Source organism: Pholcus phalangioides, unplaced genomic scaffold, assembly GCF_987345545.1.
Source record: "Pholcus phalangioides strain wild (caught in Gottingen) unplaced genomic scaffold, Ppha-v1.0 ptg000007l_1, whole genome shotgun sequence".
Classification (NCBI taxonomy): Eukaryota; Metazoa; Arthropoda; class Arachnida; order Araneae; family Pholcidae; genus Pholcus; species Pholcus phalangioides.
Genome location: NW_028301600.1, coordinates 31,727,553 through 31,743,516, shown reverse-complemented (window position 1 = coordinate 31,743,516; position 15,964 = coordinate 31,727,553). Strand labels below are relative to the sequence as shown.

General features: G+C 32.2%; 1 protein-coding gene across 1 annotated transcript in view; it reads left to right on the top strand.

Moving 5' to 3' along the window:
• The first annotated feature begins 3,265 nt into the window (after window positions 1-3,265).
• Window positions 3,266-15,964, top strand: part of LOC149085184 (zinc transporter ZIP3-like) — an 81,463-nt gene continuing 68,764 nt past the window's right edge. Inside the window, exon 1 of the mRNA XM_089233041.1 lies at window positions 3,266-3,406. The gene's annotated coding sequence lies outside the window, so the exon portion shown is untranslated. The remainder of the gene's footprint in view (window positions 3,407-15,964) is intronic.

The following is a 15,964-nucleotide window of genomic DNA, read 5'->3' as shown; positions in this document are numbered from 1 at the left end:
TGGATACGATTTACCTAAAGAGTATGAAAAGGCTCAAATAGGAAACGCTCGAATCGAACAAAAAATACGTTGTTTCCTCTTTGGAAAACAGAAACTTAGCGTTTTGTTTCTTTTCTTCGGTATCTCTTGCTCTCTTATTTTGCTATTTCTGTTCTCGTTGATATACTTTGAATCTCATTTTAAAAAGAAGGAAAAGGCAAACATTTTCCTTACCTCTTTACGGTTTTATTTATTTGTTTATTTTTTTTATATATTATTTTACTGTATTTTTTTTTTCTCTGCTTTTGCGTGAGTATCCATTTGAAAGACTTTCTCTCCAAGACGTAAACTTTTAGAAGGGCTTAGAACGAAATACGAAATGCTACTTCACAGGGAAGCTTGAAATAATTCTAGAAAAATACTTTTAAAGAAAAGGGAAAAGAACGGAAAATATATATATATCTAAAAAAGTAGATCCCCGCAAAAAGAAACTTTATTCTACAAGAAGTTTGATACGAAATGCGCATTTGAAACGAACAAAACAAATTTAAACTAACCAAATTTAAAAAGAAAAATGGGTAGAACAAACTCGATTTTCTTCAATATTTTTTTTCTACGATGCTTTGTGTTAAGATAACATAAGGTAAAATATGCGGGATCATGATATACTTGGATTTTTCGGCGATATGTAGCATTATATTCATGGGTCTTGCTGGGATCGTAGATTCAGGTTGTTTTATTTTTGAAAGGGTTAACTCCGTAGATTTGATAAATATATTTTTCTTTATGGTGAACGTTAAGATATGAGGATATGGATACGAAAAAAAAATATTGTTCAGGTTAAAGTTTGTAGGTACGGGACATACGAAATAGGAAATAGGATGTTGTGGACTTGACGTGAAATATCTCATATCCTTTGACTACGATTTCTTTGAATAAATGCATAGTAAGTATTTAAACATCCGTGTTTAGTTTCAGCAAGTATAAAAGATGGTGATGTAAGGATTCTTGGAGACTATGTATTCTGTGAAGAAACTCAAAAATAATCTCATTTTTCTACTTCTGTCATTGACTTTTTTTTTAGTGTTTCTTAAAGTTTGACCGAAAGAAGAAACACATTCATAAAATGCTTAATTCGTTTATGGTTATTCTATACGATATTCCATTAGGAAGCTATGAATTTAGTCAAAGTACCCAAGCAATTTTCCAATTCTTTCTCTGCGTATATCCTCTTCAAGAATTTATTTTGCTGACTCATTACGTCAAAAGGTTTCTATTTACTCCATAACATCAGGATCAACTGATCCATTCTCTATGATTAAATGGGTTCTTATAGCTATGTTTCGATTCAATCTACTTTGATCTCCATAATGAACTTAAGCCGTATTCTGAAGTTCTTGTTTCTTCTGAACAATACGCACTTTGTCAGAAGCAATTTCTTTAGATTGAATTAAAATTATGTGGATCATTTTTATATCATTTACGTGGGCTTTGCTTTTTCTCAGTGTAAAAAAGCTATATAACAGAGCAACATTTATCTAAAAAAAATTATTTTATTTCATAAACTATGAATCGCTTTCTCTTTATGGTTGGAGGACGAATGATTTTGGCCAGCTTTTTATTGTATTTTAGCCTATGAAAAAGTCTTAAAAAACTACATAAGTATATTTCTAGACTTTTCAATCAAACTTTCCTAGACTTTTCAACTATACAGAAACTTCCCATGTTTTAGAAAAAAAAATAGATTATTCGACAAAATAGAGAGACAGCTCGACAAAATATGATTTATTGAGAAAGAACTATAACTTTCCTACTCTTGAAACAATCATAAGTTAAAACATCTTGAAACCAATACTGGATGAATCAGCAAGGAATTTATTTCTTTATTTTTTTATTACATATTATTTTATTACTGAAATCCATAGGTGGAGATAGACTTGGAAGTCTGAGGGGGGGGGGGCAAGGTCATTATTGCTGGAGGGGCACGATGATGATGATGTCAGTTCACATATACATATATACATTAGATCAGTCGACTCCACCTTTGATGCTGGGGGGGGGCAATGCCCCCGCACGCCCCCCCCCGTATCTCCGCCCATGCTTAAATCTATCTAGATTTTCTCTTCTAATACATAAGATTATTTAGTATATGCAATTTTTATAAAATAACTTCGCTTTATCACACTCCTCAGTTTTATGGAACCACAAAGAAACGGTTTTGTATTATGGATGCCATGTGAGTCTACATCCATACCATATTATCATTATATGAAATAAATGATAAAAATGTGACAGAGAGGAAGTACACCATCTTTCCAAGATCGGAATTCTCGATTAATTAAATTAAATTAAATTCGGAAAATTTCATTTATATGTGGTGACGGTAATGGAAACCAGCTCCCAAATACAAAGAAATACAATTTAGTTTTCTAGTGTCTAAATTAGCGCTACAGAAAAAAAAAGTATTTTTGAGCTACCATAAAAACTACGAATCCTAATAAATAGGTTTCAAGTTTCACCTAGTCTTTTTTTGCAGCTACGAGTCATTATTAAAGGATGAAGATACCAATTTTACTGGCGATTAATTTTCGAAGCACAATTACTGTGTTAGAAACAAATAATGAAGATTTAAAAATAGATCTCTATTGATATTTCAGCCGGTTTTTCTTAATTATATGTACCTTTGAAGTTCAATAGAATAGAGTTTTATTAAGACGAATTTTCACGTGCTACTGTCAATAATTCACACACACACACACACACGTGACAACCTCTTATTTTAAAATATTTTCTTCTCCCTCACAAGGACGTTCACTTTTTTTGTGAACTTTACTTGATTTAAGTTATGAAGAATTAGTTTATCTGTGGAGCAAATATATACTTGGCTCAATTTCAAAGCGAAAACTTATTAACATATTTATTTGATTTCTAGCGGGTGGAAATTTTCGTCGAAAAGGTGAAGAAATTCCCATCGGTTTGTGCCAGTTTCCAATTATTGCGAAAAAATGTTCTACCTTTTATTCTCATGTTGCGTGTGAAGCTATACTCACAGGTTGAATATAATTTATTTTTATATGTATATATGTGTAGTATGTTTTTTCTATAAACGAGTTCGATGTCTGTGTGAAGAGTCAAGGTCCTCGTGACCCGAACAATGATTATTGTTGAGAAGCATCCGAAAGAGTTCGCTCGCAAATCCGAAATGCCGCCAATTTAGCCACAAAAACTAGAAGAACTTTGTTCAACGCCATCTTGGCGTGAACTTAACGTCGCCAACTTCCACGTGGGAAACTGTCAGCAAAACTGCTTTTCCAGTTGTTCAAGTGAAATGAAGAGGAGAACATCTAGTATTTGCATTAAATCCAAGTACGCTGCTTCAAAGATGAGGGCCTCAACAGGGTGTATTCAAACAACATAGGCGAACATGGTGAGAATATTTTGTTTTATTCGAAACATCGATATCTATAAATTACTGAGCACAGAAACTTTGTTTTTCTCAAATGAATTTACGAATGTAATATGATTCATGACATATGTTTAATAGACAATTCGATTCATTGTGTTGTAATTGATGAAAGCAGAACTCAAATAAACAGATAAATAGAAAACTCGGAAAACTCAAAAATGCTGAATCATAGAAATAGTAAACTTTTTTTCAAAAAAAAGTGTTGCCAAAATAATGTTTTTAAAGTGTATATTTTAGTCACAAAACTGCAAAATTTCACACATTAAATAATGCAATCACGCTATATAACTTTTTTAATTTCATATTTAATCAACTTTTTTAACTATCATTGTTTCATATTTTAGCCTAAAATATATAATAACTTAGAAAAATTTCAACCCATGTTATAGGACAGGCATTTGTTACCTGTTGCTGTAAAGGAAGTACACAATGACCTATTTCAACCATAAACTTTATTTATATCTTGATACCATTTTGTTTTTTGACCAATTTTTTATACCATAGATAACATTTAATGTATTTTCGGGTACATTGGTGTTGCTTCTCTAGTGTGTGTCATCCACAAAATAGGGTTCATGTTCTCAGATGGATTTCCTCGCTTCAACTTTTATTACTTAAACTTTATATATATATATTTATAAAAGAAACATCTCATAGAAACAAGAGAAAAATTCCGTTAGAGGGATCAAAAATCGTGTTGAGTACTTAAAAAATTTGGACAAAAGATTCAGGGTTTAGTGAAACGTAATATTCTGGTGATGGATCACTAAAATAGGAGGCTTCAAGCCCCTCTTAATTTTTTTAAAAGAAAATATTTCTTTCTTATTTTTATTTTCTGTTTCAGCAGTTTCTTCAGAACATTATCGATTTTCTTAAGCAGTTTCTGATTTCACCTCACCGTCCAATCCAAGTTCCATTTTTCTAGAGTTTTTATTATAGAATTTTAGTTATTAGAAAATTTTGTTTTTCCACCTAACTTTTTTGCAACTTATAACTTTGTGAAATTACATTAACAATCTTAAGTTGTTAATAAGAAAAGGGATACGATAATCACATTTTATCATTTTGCTGAATTTTTAAATTTGTTTGATTTTGGAAGCACTCAAAAATGTGTTGAATAACATAGATTATGTATATTTATACAGTTTATTATTTATTGAATTATTACAGTAAAAGCTATTGAGAGAGAGTGATAACTATTTGATAATTTTTTCAAGGATTTTCAAAGTAAGATAAAGAAATCAATAATTGTGAATGTCTTATGAATTTAAGGTCTTTTGTTCAAAATATAATAAACGTACAGATAGAGATAGACTGCTTTTTCTCAGCCCAATATAGCAAGAAAACAGATATTTTTAGGATTAAATTCCGGGCAAGCATGCTGGTCAGTGCAAAAGGGCCTATGTTCGAGCCCCAGTGCAGACGCGATGACGTTTCTTTCCGAGTTCAACTCGGTATAAAATCCAAAAAATACCTGTTTTCTTGATATACTGGGATGAGAAAAAGCCGTTTATCTCTACCGTGTCCCACCTGGGGGCCATTTACAGAAGTTAAGAGAGGTTAGTAATGCCTCTACTTTAGCGCCTCACGCCGCAGTGCGTGAAATAAGGTAGGCAGAGGGTCGTGTCTCCAGTGGTGTAGATGGTAGCATACTTACCCGGAATGCGAGAGGGCCTGGGTTCGAGCCCCGGCGGAGACCGGATGACTTTTCTTTCCGAATTCACCTCCGCATAAAATCCAGAAAATATCTGTTTTTCCTTCATAATAAACGTATGTTTATCCCAGCGATTTCTTAAGTTTACAACGATTCTTCAGCAGTGATATTGTGGTTAAAAGTTCACTGTAATTCCACATAAATTTCTCGAAATCAAAAACCGTAATTTAACAATTGATATTTTTGAATTGTTTGCTTTTTTCCCCCATGATAAGTATAGTAAGTTTTAAAGCAAGGAACGCTCTAAATTTGACAGTGCAATTCAGTTCAAACAAAATAAATCATATTTTGTGTTGGCATGTTCTCTTTACTTTATTTGACATGATTTCCGGAAGAAGTTTATTCACCGAAGGAATTGGCTAACAGTTGCGTTACCCGTCAACCGTGAAGCAAAAAACCTGACATACATTATTATACTGGTCGTGGATATACCGGTTACAGAAATGATTACATTCAGTGTCGACAATATAACTGGGTTTTTTTTTCCAAACTACTCATAGGATGAAGTTTCTTCTTGATATTATGTATTTTTCAAGTGTATCTAAAACCCAGTGTTTATATTTTCGTACGAACCATCGAATCTACGTAACTGTTACCAATGATTTTTATAATCATCCATCAAACTGACATGAACTAGCATTAAATTCCACGTGAGCAAACAAGTTCGTAACATCATACCGTATTTTATATAGTCTCGGTGATCATCCACTAAATAAGGAAACCATTTCGCAACGAATTTATGTTTCCATTTATCTCATTCTTTGTTATTTTCATGAGTCTCTCATTCACTGAGGACGAACACAATTTATCCTAGAGGAAGTTTCAAACAACATTTTACTAGATTTATTTCTGTGTTTTCATTTACATATGAGAAAAGCCATCTCAATTTGATTCCACGTATAAATATTTACTCATCTCAAAAGAAATAATTCATTACATCATTAATAAATTTACTTAGGGAGTGTGTTCTATTATTTTTATTCACGATGTACAGTGCAGATCAAAAAACGAGATGGTACAAACTTTTAATGTAAATAATTATTATTTGTAAATTTATTAGATTAACTGATCCAATTACAAGTCGAAAAAATCTAATGGCTGTAAATGTAATTGTATTGAATATGAATTAACTGTTTCTAGTAATTTAATATAAGCATTTGAATTGAAATGATTATATTTATTTTGACTGGAAATGAAATTAGTTCATTCAGCGACGAATTCCTTGTGAACGGAAAATTGTGCTTGTTCACCCATAAGAGATTAATTTTTTTTCTGAATGTTTATCTGATAAAGTTATGGTTATCTTTAATAAATGGGTCGGACTATATGATCATGCATCCGTGGTTGAACATTCAAAAAGACTTGGAAATGCCGGTGAATAATTTTGAGCTATTTGTATATGCTTGAAAATGAGAAGAAATCTGTATTTGTATGGCATATTAGTTATTGGTATTTAATAATTTTTGAATGGAACACTGAATCATCCTTGCGATGCTGATTAAATGTTAATTAATTAGTTTCTTGAATTACATTTATTTCGATGAGAATAATACTTGGATTCCTATATTGCTATTTTAATTTTGAATTATGTCCTTAACAGTTTTGCAGAATAAGTCTCATAAATTTACTATCAAGTGTTATTATTACGTACTTTAATAGTTAGGAAGTTTTCGTAGAATGCTTAGGTTCAATAAAGATAGGTCTGTAACTTTCCGCTCGGTATACCATCGTATTAGCTATAAAATGACACAAAAAGGAAGAATTTCCAAAAACAATAGTTAAGTGCCATTGATTGTCTTACTAGCGCCAAATCGGGCCATTGAGATATCGTTATTTTCTTTAAAAATTCCATCAAGTTTCTGTATGATTACGGAACTTTCATGACTCAATTTCCGGTTTAATCGTGATAAAACGTGTTCATTTTAAAGAAAATACTCATGCTTATGTAAAATTTGGTATTTGAAGAAACCGAGAAAAATGGCTCCTAAAACGTCCCACGAAATGCTCTTTTCACTGACTGTACTAAGCCTCTTTTATGAGTTCAAAGTAGGTAGTGAGTTTTCCGGGTAGTCATCGATCATGAAGAAGTCGCTATGTAGTTTGAATTGGTGAAGGTAAAGATGAAAATGATAAGTGTTAATTGGTTCGCAGGCACGTGGTAATGATGGCATGTGCGTCATTTAGCACTGAAGTGATATTCTGTTGCACGAAGGACATTGTTCCGTTGATAATAGAACCAATCACGGAGTCGCCGGAGACTAATTATGCATAGGTGCTTCGCTCATATCTTTGGGTTCCCGGTTTGCCGCTGCATAATGCCATGTCCGTGGTTCATATTACTGTGTTGGACACAGTGAGCGTGCCGAGACGGACTAAAATTAATAATCCTATTAGTTGTGATAGTGGTCTTGGAACTCAATGTGTTTGCCAGAATGCACGATGTTTGTGAGTGTCCTTCGTAGTTAATGTAATAGTATCACTATAAATTGAGTCTAAGTATAATAAGTGCAGTGATGAACATCAAACATTTTGCTCTATATTTCTTGGAACTATATGATTGTTGGGCACCATTATAATCTAAATGAAAAAAATTATTTAAAATGAGCGTCGGTAAACATTATAAATAAAAAAGAAATTAGTTCATAGCATTTGCGAGAGAGAGAGAGATAAATGTCAATATTTTAATTCGAAAACTCTATACCTCACTATCTGAAGCTTTTTTTTTGCTAATTTTGAAGCTTTTCTTTATATAGTGCCATGTTTGTATCATTTTGAGGTAAACGTGTACATTACATGTGGTTTTTGTTAGAAAAAAAAAATCAAGTTATAAACAGCAAGTAGAGAAACTTCCACAAAACATGACATGCAATTTATCCACATGTCTTTCTACTTGTCTCCTGAACATAACGAGACTTCAAAATAAAATTTCCGCATTTTTTTTTTTCAAGAAAATGGTTTAAATATATAAAATAAGCGCGCGCGCACACACACACAGCAAAGTACGTACTTTTGTACAAAACTTTACCTTCCACTACGGTTATGGTTTTTTAGGCAATCTGTGCAAGTTTGCGCTTAGTTTTATGTCTTCCGTATCACCAGATCCTGTTTTTTTTTATTATTTTTTGGTGTATAAAACACTCGCTCACCGACGCATTTAATAACAAATATTGCCCTCTTTTTTTATAGTTTTCATGGCAATTTATGTGACTATTGCATCGTTCAGTAAGCGGCGTTTTTATATTGTATACCTTCGCAGAAAATGTGATACAGGCTTGTGAACCAGACACACCGTGTAAAAAGAAAACGGAAAATATTCGTGTCACATATTTTCACGGGGGTTTTTTTGTGAAATATTTTTATCTTCTTTAACCCAGCCACAGATGTTATCAAAAATATACAATAGAGGAGAAATAAAATCCAGTTTGCATTTATTTTAATTTTCTTTCCCTTCTGCTGTACAACTGAATGAAATACAACTATCCAATGAAACAAAAATTTTAAAATAAAAATTTTCTACTGAAATGAAAGATGTAAGAGATTCTCCCCGTGTTATGACCAAAGCTCATTATCTTAAGGTATTCGTTATTTTGAATCTATAATCTAATCATATAACTGATAGATTTCCTATTTTCATATTTGTTAGGGATTTAAAATTGAAAAAAAATCCTTTTCTTGCGTCATTTCTTAGACAAACGAAGTTAAATAGAAAAAAAAAATGGTATTTCATTTACGAGTTTTCGTAAGAGAAAAATCTCATTTGCGGCAGTCTTTTTTAAAATTTTACGTGTGAATAGACTGGAAGTCAAAGGATTGAGTTAGGGACATACGTCAAACCGAAGGTGTAAGTAAATGAATAGTTCTTATTATTTATAAGGCTACTAAAACTTCTTGGAGGGAAGTTGAGACTCTCTTATGAAATCGAAAGCGTAATAGGATCTTCAGGTTGACTGAATTTTGCGTAACTGATCCTCCGACTATATATATTGAAGAGCAAACTCTTTCTTTGTTATTAGCCAACCTAAAGCTTTTCATGAGGAGACTCGTTTTCTTAGGGAACTCGGTTTTCCTCAAGTAAAAGGCAAAGAAGGAAACAAACAATTCTGATTGAACGCATCGATCGCCAAAGTTACTCAAACTCGTGAAACTGTAAATCCCTCTATCATTTTCTCGGCGATTTTAGGTCTAAGAATTTGAGGTGAAAATAGTAATAGAAACTAGAATAGCGTAAAAGATGGATCCCATTGTTGAATCATAGGGTAAGCTCAAGTTATCTCCCACATAATGGGAAGAATCTACTGATCACTCTTTGGTAAAAGGGTTTCATCCATTTTTTTTAGGAAAAATACGTTGCTGTCATGTTATAAAAGAAAGAAAAACGTTGCTTTTACTTGAAGAACTAAAATGCGTGTTATTTTATAGAAATATTTGAGAAATACTTACATATATTGGAAATTAACTCTTATTTGCCAATAATAATTTCTTAATAAAATTTTTCTCGAGTTTCTGACCTATATGGAAGTATGGGAATACATGATGAGTACATTTTAAATGACTCGTCGGACAAACACCATAATATTACGTATCTAACAAGAATTATTTTACTTAACTAGATTTTCAATTACCCCCTTATGCCTGTATGATCAACACATTAATCAACTTTCCACTTTCCACTTCCGACGTCACTAAGTCAATGAGATAGAGCAAATGACAAGCCTTTCGAATTTCATAAATAACTTTTCCCGTACCTAAATTAAGTGACAGATGTTCTGTGAGGGACTTGGTGGACATTCTTAACCTTTGGCGTGACTCGTCAACGGAAGCTTAACATGTTATTTCCTCCAGAAGAGGTGACGCCAGTTGACAGGCATCGCCGCAAATTTGAAGGCATCATTGTGTTGCATTTATTGGCAATTAGAAAAACATCCATTTCCCGGAACTTCATCTATCATTCATCAGTGTATCTTTATCGACCCAGTTCTCTGTTGATTATCATCAATAAATCTTTTGATCAGATCCAATTTGGCGCGGGTGATTTCATTGGACGAGGTTAAGGTAAAAACGAACACCGAAATCTTGGAATGATTGACATGAAATTTTACCTGTGGGATACGTGAAGAATACAGTACCGAAAATACTTTCTCTGTTACCGTCATGTGGTCACATTTTCCATTTTAACTCACAGGATCTGATGGATCTGAACTTAAAGGATCCTATTTGTATAATGAAATCTTTAAATCCAGATATCTATTGTTTAAATTTGTTTTCTATGGTACGATAACTATGATGTTTTTTTTCAAACTGCGGTATATAGTCAAACTCGGTTAATACGAACTCTGTCGCAACGATATCTCAGCTATAATGTCAATAATTGGGTGTACAGTTGGATTCGCATGTAGAGAGTAATGTTAATGAGCCTTTGTGCTTAACAAGTCGATGAAAAGGAACTACCTCGGTTATAACAAAAAAAATTTTCGTTGCGTTTATTTCCGTTTCAATGATGTTTTCTCAAGAAATTCCCAAGCTTAGAGATGATCATATTCAGGGAATATTCGTCTGTCGTTCTGTTTATACCTATAACGTGGAAAAAAATATTTATTACAGGTTTGACGCTCCGACTTACCATTGACATGACCAGTATACGAAACATTCTCGTGTTTTGCTTTTTCTATTTCCCTATAAAAATGTCCCCTTTTTTTCAGCGAAGCTTACTTTAAATTCCAATCTTTACTAGAATCGAGGATGAAGGTAATTTGCACAATATATAAATTGTGCCATAATGTATATGACTTTAAACATTCATCTCACGTATTTGTCACGTTTCAATTTTTTATCGTGAAATATGTTTTAGTAGAATTAGTAATTAGTAAAATTATTAATTTTATTTATTACTGTAGCACTATTTCTCACCAAGGGTTATTTGTAAGCAATATTTGGTGATTTCGTCGACAATAAATTCGCAACATGTTTGGTGAGAATCGGCGTTGTCACGTATTAATTATCCCAATTTTTCGAATTTTTTCGATTAAATATACACTACGTACGTCGAAACTATTTACATCCACTCTTCTCCTCAAAGCATTCTAAGAATGTTATCACATTTTATCTCGTGTAAATTGAATGTCGGAAAAGTTGTCGTAATTCGATGGAATTTCGAGAAAGTTACTTTTGAAAATACTCTACGCACTCATGTGTATATCACTCATTGCCACTCTCCCAGCGTAACATTAACGAAGAAGTCAACAAAAATAACATTAACTTACTTTCGCGAGACCTTCGCTTGGACTAAATGGAAGTTCTGATGAGTAAAAATTATTTTTCGTTTTGTTTTCTCCCGTCTTCTCTCGAAAAATTATTACAGAAAATGTTGAAGATATCTCGTTCTATAACATCGCGTCTCTTATGGGAATATGTCGCATAAAAGCATTTTGACTTTCGTGTTTCATTAGCGAATGGTACCGGAATGTCACGTAGAAAAGCTTCTTATAATAAAGTATTAACTTTATTTATTTATTTTTAATGCTTTGTGAGAATTGATTGAAGTTTTATCGGGAAAACGATGAGTTCTCGATTGAATTAATAGTTGATTGGCTTTTACGTTTCTCTTCCCGTTTTTTTTTCTATCCAGTTTGCCGAAAAAATACTAAAAAAAAATCAATTTCTGGATATCATCGTTTTCAATCGTTTTTTTTTTAGCAGCTAACCTTCATTTGCATGAATGAATTTCCATACTAATGTTACAAAAAATACAAATCGAAAAAGATGTAAAATATGTGTGTTTTTTCTTGCAAAATTTACTTAGTAGTTTTTTTTTGAAATCGGATATCATATTATATTATTTAAGAAAAAAATTATGATGATTAAATATCCGTGATGAAAGTTTTTCTTCTTGTTGAAGATAAATATTAAAAAATTAGTATATATATTTTGTATAAATTGTGATCCAATCAGAACAGAAATGTGATTTTTGTCAAATGGTTCTAATCCGCATTAAAGGTTATTATAGATTTTTATTTCATTTTCCAATTAAAGAGAATTTTTCGTCTTGCGTGTCGAAAAAAATATCGCGTACGATTTTCTCGCTGTTTTTTTATTTAAGGAGAATATTCTTATTTTTTTACTGTCATCTGTGCCTCAAAACTTAAGCTAAGAAAACATAATTCAGTTCTAAATGAAATGGGATAATTTGAATAACGTTATCACACATCAAAAAAACTTTTTAATTAGTGTTATAAAAATATGTTAGATGCAAAATTAAATTTTCTCTTCATGTAAATTAAAAACTTTTTTTTCCCATCTTTTCGCGTGCTGCATATAAATTTAATAACGAAACTTTTACGTTGGAGAAAAGTTTCATTTCTGTATTTTTTGAGAGGTATTAAGTTATGATATTCTTATACAAGGCAACTAATTACTTCTCGCTTTATATTTACACATAGAAATAAAAGTTAATGCATATTAATCGTATTAGCATGTTTATAGTCTCTTTCTACGGTAGTATAATATTAAGAAGTAAAATGATGCTCCGATTCTTGAAAATTTCAAGAGTTCCCGCAGTTAAGAAAATGAAATGAATTTTAAACTTAGAAATGTGAGTTGCATGGCAAGTCATTTGCTTCTGCTTACTTGAATTTTTACCTCTAGACAACGGCGAATGAAAAGAATGTGTACAGGGTGGGATAAAAGTCTATATTTTTGAAAATAAATACTAAATCAACCAACAAGAGTACAAGAGTGTGGTTCTCATTAAAACGGTTGCAGTGATCGATAATTTTTTTTTTAACCTTTAAACTGCTTCTATCGTTTTTAGATGATGGCCTTCGTGGCTTGCTCAACCCTAATGATTTGAATTGCTTTCTGAGACGCATTATTGAAATGATGTATAGATGGCGTTCAAATATATGTTCTATTTTTCTGTTCTTTTCGTTATTTCCATATTCTCTGATAGGTATGATTGTACAGTATTCCTCATTTTTTTCGATTCTATTCTATCTATGTAACGTTTGAGTGCTTGTCTATCATCGCAAAAGAAAAACTAATAAATTATAAACTGTTGCTGAAAAAAAGAGAAATGGGTTTTCGGCATGCTCAGATTAAGAAGAATATCTCATATATTATTTGCGTTGTTGAAGGGTTAAAATTCAAAATTACTTCAAAATTTCGAGCTTAGTATTGTGCCGTGTCATAAAAGATGCAACCGACAGCAATAAATAGTTATCACAAACTATCTGTGCGTATTAAAATTTGGAACTCGTTGTTTCATATAACAAATACCCCTTTCGAGTTTACGAACTATTTGGGAGTCGAGTCGCATCTAAATGACACAAGATTGTAGTCCAGGGTTTGAAAAACCCTGAAAAGTCGCTATGATGACTAAAACGTTTTGTGTTTGATTGTTAAATTAGCCTAATGACAATACAAAATTTTCAAAATTTTTGTCTGCGTGTCTATTAATTTGTAAAAGGGTCACTACAAGACAGGAAAATCAAAAAAGGATAATTTTGTCTGAAAAAAAATGCTTGGCTTTTCTGAAATCTGGCTGGACTGGAGCGTAAATGTTTTCTCGATTTGTCAAGTTCTGTTCTATTCCACGCATTTGCTTGCATATATCGCAGAAGAGTCTTGCTTACTAGCATGATTTACGCAATAGTTGTTTATAATATTAATAAAATACAAACAGTACAGTACCTACCATCTGTTCGTAAAATTTTAGACAACTTTTTGTACTTTTCCAACTAAAAGTTTTCTCGATCATGATAGGCATTTCAGACAGCACTCTTATACATCAATGGATTGATTTTATATAACCATATTCCTCCAATTAGCCGGCATGACGGAAAATTCAAGCCACAAATTCCTTAAAATTCTTAAATATCTGGATTCTAAGAGATCGATTGATTTTTCCGATTTAAACATCATCTGCTTTATGGATTTTGGATAATTTCTGTTTTACCAACTATATTCATTCAGATAGTTCTAGCTTCATATTAGCTTTTGCTACCGTAAATCTTAATGTATATTAAAAATGTTTGGATAATAATTACATTCATTCGCCTGGATTATATGACTTGAGCGGAAACGTAAGAAGGTTGTGAAGCATTTTTGTATTCCTTGATCATAGATTTCCTTGATCATCGAATGGAATAAGCAGAGGGAAAAATTAAAGAATTTTCACAGCAAAATACTATATTGTAATATATTTCTTCAATCTGTGAATAAACACTCAAAAAAACGTGCAGAAAGAGTATCTGTATTTCGTATTAGGTGTAACTATAATTAGAATAGAGCCATAAATAAATTCTCAATTTTCATTATCAAATTCCTAGACAAAACACTTTTGCTACCACGAAATTCTATTTTATTCGCTTATTTATTCAGTATATTCGATGTAAATTGATATTGATGTTTTGAACCTCACCTCGGCATGCCAGGAATGGGCGAGACTCCACCATTCAAAAGCTGACGTTCCCTGATTTTTACGACATGCAACTAATGCTGCAAAACACAGTAATTTTTGAAATGTGCTATGGAAATTTAGCTCACCCTGTATTTTTTTGCGACGAAATTGATTAAAATGATAATTCCTTTCATATAAAAGTTATGAATATATTTACGAAAAATACAGGGTAATTATAATTAAAGTTTCCGTACTCGGAGTAGTTTTTTGCAAAAACTGATTATCCCAAAATGCAGCCACACACAAATTCTTAATATACCTTAATGAGACCATGTGAGAGAGATTTATAAAATAAATTTCAAAAGTTCAGTTTTCGAGCACCAGGTGAAAATGTGGCGCGTTTTGTTGAATTTTCCTTTACGGGCGCTACATCGTAATACTTACGGTCGGATTAGTGTCAGTATACTGAAACTACTCAGACCTATATAGCACCCGTTCTGGTATACGGTTTTCCATTGAAACTTGGTATATATGCTGTATGGACCATGGCAAAATGTAAAATACAATAAAATAGCTTCACTTTTTTTCACCTGGTGGTCGAAAATTGAGCAATTTTTTTTATTTATTTCATAAATCTCCCTCTCATGGCCTTATTAAGATATCCTAAAAAAATCGGCTGTATTCGGATAAGCAGTTTTTGAGAAAAACTACTCATAGTACGGGAACTTTAATTATAATCACCCTGTATATATATATCATCTATACATCACACGTGCTTATCACGAAGACCTTCGTATTGCTTAATTTTGTTCTTCGAGTTGATTTCAGTACTGTATCCTTCCCTTTTGATAGGTGGAAAATTAATTTAATGCCTGAAGAAATATGAATGAATGGTATTGGCAGGTTGTGTAGGCGGCGTCATTCGCGATGGAAATCGCAAGGATGGAGCTCTTGGAGGGTTTCCTTACTTTTGGAATTGTGTTTAGTCAAGTGGGAAAAACAACCCTTATTTTCTGTATACAATACAGAACTTCAAAACCGATATATTTCAATTTCATCTTGTATGAAAATCAGTGGATCAGATATTATTTCATTTTCAAGAAAAATAAAATAAAAAGAATCTCTCTTGCCGTTTCGAGTGTTATACACTTTTCTGCCAGGAAAATAGGTTCCTTTATATTCGGGAAAATTCCATTTTCGTTGCATAGGTGCTGTCACAAAAATATCTCCACTTCTTTTGAAGTAGAAACGGTATCTCTCTCCATATTTCTAGGGTTGGAAATAACAAGCATAAAATGGGGAAACGTATCACTACCGAACAGTTTACCAAAGAACTTCTATTGCTATGCAATCTCGTATAATATGCATTTTTTTAAATTCCGTATTATGTATATTTGTTACGGTAAATGTG